The sequence below is a fragment of the Sycon ciliatum genome, chromosome 7, assembly GCF_964019385.1.
Source record: "Sycon ciliatum chromosome 7, ocSycCili1.1, whole genome shotgun sequence".
In the NCBI taxonomy this organism is placed as follows: Eukaryota; Metazoa; Porifera; class Calcarea; order Leucosolenida; family Sycettidae; genus Sycon; species Sycon ciliatum.
In genome coordinates this window covers 368,082-376,085 of record NC_088649.1, presented here as the reverse complement: position 1 = coordinate 376,085, position 8,004 = coordinate 368,082, and positions in this window count along the sequence as shown.

Sequence of the window (8,004 nt, the reverse complement as noted above, 5' to 3'; positions counted from 1 at the left end):
AGACTTCAAAATTCAAAAACAACAACAACAACAACAACAACAACAACAACAACAACAACAACAACAACAACAACAACAACAACAACAACAACAACAACAACAACAACAATAACAACAACAGCAACAACAACAACAACAACAACAGCAAAAACATCAACAACTACAACGACAACAACAACCAAAACAACAACAACAGCAACACCACCGTGAGAATATAGACTTCAAAATTCAAAAAACAACAACAACTACAACAACAACAACAACAACAACAACAATAACAACAACAGCAACAACAACAACAACAACAGCAAAAACATCAACAACTACAACAACAACAACAACCAAAACCACAACAACAGCAACAACACCGTGAGAATATAGACTTCAAAATTCAAAAACAACAACAACAGCAACAACAACAACGACAACAACAATAACAACAACAGCAACAACAACAACAACAACAACAGCAAAAACATAAACAACTACAACAACAACAACATCCAAAACAACAACAACAGCAACACAACCGTGAGAATATAGACTTCAAAATTCAAAAACAACAACAACAACAACAACAACAACAACAACAACAACAACAACAACAACAACAACAACAACAACAACAACAACAACAACAACAACAACAACAACAACAACAACAACAACAACAACAACAACAACAACAACAACAACAACAACAACAACAACAACAACAACAACAACAACAACAACAACAACAACAACAACAACAACAACAACAACAACAACAACAACAACAACAACAACAACAACAACAACAACAACAACAACAACAACAACAACAACAACAACAACAACAACAACAACAACAACAACAACAACAACAACAACAACAACAACAACAACAACAACAACAACAACAACAACAACAACAACAACAACAACAACAACAACAACAACAACAACAACAACAACAACAACAACAACAACAACAACAACAACAACAACAACAACAACAACAACAACAACAACAACAACAACAACAACAACAACAACAACAACAACAACAACAACAACAACAACAACAACAACAACAACAACAACAACAACAACAACAACAACAACAACAACAACAACAACAACAACAACAACAACAACAACAACAACAACAACAACAACAACAACAACAACAACAACAACAACAACAACAACAACAACAACAACAACAACAACAACAACAACAACAACAACAACAACAACAACAACAACAACAACAACAACAACAACAACAACAACAACAACAACAACAACAACAACAACAACAACAACAACAACAACAACAACAACAACAACAACAACAACAACAACAACAACAACAACAACAACAACAACAACAACAACAACAACAACAACAACAACAACAACAACAACAACAACAACAATAAAAACAACAGCAACAACAACAACAACAACAGCAAAAACATCAACAACTACAACAACAACAACAACCAAAACCACGACAACAGCAACACCACCGTGAGAATATAGACTTCAAAATTCAAAAACAACAACAACAACAACAACAACAACAACAACAACAACAACAACAACAACAACAACAACAACAACAACAATAACAACAACAGCAACAACAACAACAACAACAGCAAAAACATCAACAACTACACCAACAACAACAACCAAAACAACAACAACAGCAACACCACCGTGAGAATATCGACTTCAAAATTCAAAAACAACAACAACAACAACAACAACAACAACAACAACAATAACAACAACAGCAACAACAACAACAACAACAGCAAAAACATCAACAACTACAACAACAACAACAACAACCAAAACAACAACAACAGCAACACCACCGTGAGAATATAGACTTCAAAATTCAAAAACAACAACAACAACAACAACAACAATAACAACAACAGCAACAACAACAACAACAACAGCAAAAACATCAACAACTACAACAACAACAACAACCAAAACATCAACAAAAGCAACACCACCGTGAGAATATAGACTTCGAAATTCAAAAACAACAACAACAACAACAACAACAACAACAACAACAATAACAACAACAGCAACAGCAACAACAACAACAGCAAAAACATCAACAACTACAACAACACCAACCAAAACAACAACAACAGCAACACCACCGTGAGAATATAGACTTCAAAATTCAAAAACAACAACAACAACAACAAAAACAACAACAATAACAACAACAGCAACAACAACAACAACAACAACAGCAAAAACATCAACAACTACAACAACCAAAACAACAACAACAGCAACACCACCGTGAGAATATAGACTTCAAAATTCAAAAACAACAACAACAACAACAACAACAACAATAACAACAACAGCAACAACAACAACAACAACAACAACAAAAACATCAACAACTACACCAACAACAACAACAAAAACAACAACAACAGCAACACCACCGTGAGAATTTAGACTTCAAAATTCAAAAACAACAACAACAACAACAACAACAACAACAACAACAATAACAACAACAGCAACAACAACAACAACAACAACAACAGCAAAAACATCAACAACTACAACAACAACAACAACCAAAACAACAACAACAGCAACACCACCGTGAGAATATAGACTTCAAAATTCAAAAACAACAACAACAACAACAACAACAACAATAACAACAACAGCAACAACAACAACAACAACAACAACAACAGCAAAAACATCAACAACTACAACAACAACAACAACCAAAACAACAACAACAGCAACACCACCGTGAGAATATAGACTTCAAAATTCAAAAACAACAACAACTACAACAACAACAACAACAACAACAACAACAATAACAACAACAGCAACAACAACAACAACAACAGCAAAAACATCAACAACTACAACAACAACAACAACCAAAACCACAACAACAGCAACAACACCGTGAGAATATAGACTTCAAAATTCAAAAACAACAACAACAGCAACAACAACAACGACAACAACAATAACAACAACAGCAACAACAACAACAACAACAGCAAAAACATCAACAACTACAACAACAACAACAACCAAAACAACAACAACAGCAACACAACCGTGAGAATATAGACTTCAAAATTCAAAAACAACAACAACAACAACAACAACAATAACAACAACAGCAACAACAACAACAACAACAACAGCAAAAACATCAACAACAGCAAAAACATCAACAACTACAACAACAACAACCAAAACAACAACAACAGCAACACCACCGTGAGAATATAGACTTCAAAATTCAAAAACAATAACAACAACAACAACAACAACAACAACAAAAACAACAACAGCAACAACAACAACAACAGCAAAAACATCAACAACTACAACAACAACAACAACTAAAACAACAACAACAGCAACACCACCGTGAGAATATAGACTTCAAAATTCAAAAACAACAACAACAACAACAACACCAACAACAACAACAACAACAACAACAACAACAACAACAACAACAACAACAACAACAACAACAACAATAACAACAACAGCAACAACAACAACAACAACAACAGCAAAAAAATCAACAACTACGACAACAACAACAACAACCAAAACAACAACAACAGCAACACCACCGTGAGAATATAGACTTCAAAATTCAAAAACAATAACAACAACAACAACAACACCAACAACAACAATAACAACAACAGCAACAACAACAACAACAGCAAAAACATCAACAACTACAACAACAACAACAACCAAATAAACAACAACAGCAACACCACCGTGAGAATATAGACTTCAAAATTCAAAAACAACAACAACAACAACAACAACAACAACAACAACAACAACGACAACAATAACAACAACAGCAACAACAACAACAACAGCAAAAACATCAACAACTACAACAACAACAACAACCAAAACAACAACAACAGCAACACCACCGTGAGAATATAGACTTCAAAATTCAAAACAACAACAACAACAACAACAACAACAACAACAACAACAACAACAACAACAACAACAACAACAACAACAACAACAACAACAACAACAACAATAACAACAACAGCAACAACAACAACAACAACAACAGCAAAAACATCAACAACTACAACGACAACAACAACCAAAACAACAACAACAGCAACACCACCGTGAGAATATAGACTTCAAAATTCAAAAAACAACAACAACTACAACAACAACAACAACAACAACAACAATAACAACAACAGCAACAACAACAACAACAACAGCAAAAACATCAACAACTACAACAACAACAACAACCAAAACCACAACAACAGCAACAACACCGTGAGAATATAGACTTCAAAATTCAAAAACAACAACAACAGCAACAACAACAACGACAACAACAATAACAACAACAGCAACAACAACAACAACAACAACAGCAAAAACATAAACAACTACAACAACAACAACATCCAAAACAACAACAACAGCAACACAACCGTGAGAATATAGACTTCAAAATTCAAAAACAACAACAACAACAACAACAACAACAACAACAACAACAACAACAACAACAACAACAACAACAACAACAACAACAACAACAACAACAACAACAACAACAACAACAACAACAACAACAACAACAACAACAACAACAACAACAACAACAACAACAACAACAACAACAACAACAACAACAACAACAACAACAACAACAACAACAACAACAACAACAACAACAACAACAACAACAACAACAACAACAACAACAACAACAACAACAACAACAACAACAACAACAACAACAACAACAACAACAACAACAACAACAACAACAACAACAACAACAACAACAACAACAACAACAACAACAACAACAACAACAACAACAACAACAACAACAACAACAACAACAACAACAACAACAACAACAACAACAACAACAACAACAACAACAACAACAACAACAACAACAACAACAACAACAACAACAACAACAACAACAACAACAACAACAACAACAACAACAACAACAACAACAACAACAACAACAACAACAACAACAACAACAACAACAACAACAACAACAACAACAACAACAACAACAACAACAACAACAACAACAACAACAACAACAACAACAACAACAACAACAACAACAACAACAACAACAACAACAACAACAACAACAACAACAACAACAACAACAACAACAACAACAACAACAACAACAACAACAACAACAACAACAACAACAACAACAACAACAACAACAACAACAACAACAACAACAACAACAACAACAACAACAACAACAACAACAACAACAACAACAACAACAACAACAACAACAACAACAACAACAACAACAACAACAACAACAACAACAACAACAACAACAACAACAACAACAACAACAACAACAACAACAACAACAACAACAACAACAACAACAACAACAACAACAACAACAACAACAACAACAACAACAACAACAACAACAACAACAACAACAACAACAACAACAACAACAACAACAACAACAACAACAACAACAACAACAACAACAACAACAACAACAACAACAACAACAACAACAACAACAACAACAACAACAACAACAACAACAACAACAACAACAACAACAACAACAACAACAACAACAACAACAACAACAACAACAACAACAACAACAACAACAACAACAACAACAACAACAACAACAACAACAACAACAACAACAACAACAACAACAACAACAACAACAACAACAACAACAACAACAACAACAACAACAACAACAACAACAACAACAACAACAACAACAACAACAACAACAACAACAACAACAACAACAACAACAACAACAACAACAACAACAACAACAACAACAACAACAACAACAACAACAACAACAACAACAACAACAACAACAACAACAACAACAACAACAACAACAACAACAACAACAACAACAACAACAACAACAACAACAACAACAACAACAACAACAACAACAACAACAACAACAACAACAACAACAACAACAACAACAACAACAACAACAACAACAACAACAACAACAACAACAACAACAACAACAACAACAACAACAACAACAACAACAACAACAACAACAACAACAACAACAACAACAACAACAACAACAACAACAACAACAACAACAACAACAACAACAACAACAACAACAACAACAACAACAACAACAACAACAACAACAACAACAACAACAACAACAACAACAACAACAACAACAACAACAACAACAACAACAACAACAACAACAACAACAACAACAACAACAACAACAACAACAACAACAACAACAACAACAACAACAACAACAACAACAACAACAACAACAACAACAACAACAACAACAACAACAACAACAACAACAACAACAACAACAACAACAACAACAACAACAACAACAACAACAACAACAACAACAACAACAACAACAACAACAACAACAACAACAACAACAACAACAACAACAACAACAACAACAACAACAACAACAACAACAACAACAACAACAACAACAACAACAACAACAACAACAACAACAACAACAACAACAACAACAACAACAACAACAACAACAACAACAACAACAACAACAACAACAACAACAACAACAACAACAACAACAACAACAACAACAACAACAACAACAACAACAACAACAACAACAACAACAACAACAACAACAACAACAACAACAACAACAACAACAACAACAACAACAACAACAACAACAACAACAACAACAACAACAACAACAACAACAACAACAACAACAACAACAACAACAACAACAACAACAACAACAACAACAACAACAACAACAACAACAACAACAACAACAACAACAACAACAACAACAACAACAACAACAACAACAACAACAACAACAACAACAACAACAACAACAACAACAACAACAACAACAACAACAACAACAACAACAACAACAACAACAACAACAACAACAACAACAACAACAACAACAACAACAACAACAACAACAACAACAACAACAACAACAACAACAACAACAACAACAACAACAACAACAACAACAACAACAACAACAACAACAACAACAACAACAACAACAACAACAACAACAACAACAACAACAACAACAACAACAACAACAACAACAACAACAACAACAACAACAACAACAACAACAACAACAACAACAACAACAACAACAACAACAACAACAACAACAACAACAACAACAACAACAACAACAACAACAACAACAACAACAACAACAACAACAACAACAACAACAACAACAACAACAACAACAACAACAACAACAACAACAACAACAACAACAACAACAACAACAACAACAACAACAACAACAACAACAACAACAACAACAACAACAACAACAACAACAACAACAACAACAACAACAACAACAACAACAACAACAACAACAACAACAACAACAACAACAACAACAACAACAACAACAACAACAACAACAACAACAACAACAACAACAACAACAACAACAACAACAACAACAACAACAACAACAACAACAACAACAACAACAACAACAACAACAACAACAACAACAACAACAACAACAACAACAACAACAACAACAACAACAACAACAACAACAACAACAACAACAACAACAACAACAACAACAACAACAACAACAACAACAACAACAACAACAACAACAACAGCAACACCACCGTGAGAATATAGACTTCAAAAGTCAAAAACAACAACAACAACAACAACAACAACAACAACAACAACAACAACAGCAACAACAACAACAACAACAACAACAACAGCAGCAAAAACATCAACAACTACAACAACAACAACAACAACAACAACAACAGCAGCAAAAACATCAACAACTACAACAACAACAACAACAACAACAACAACAACAACAACAAC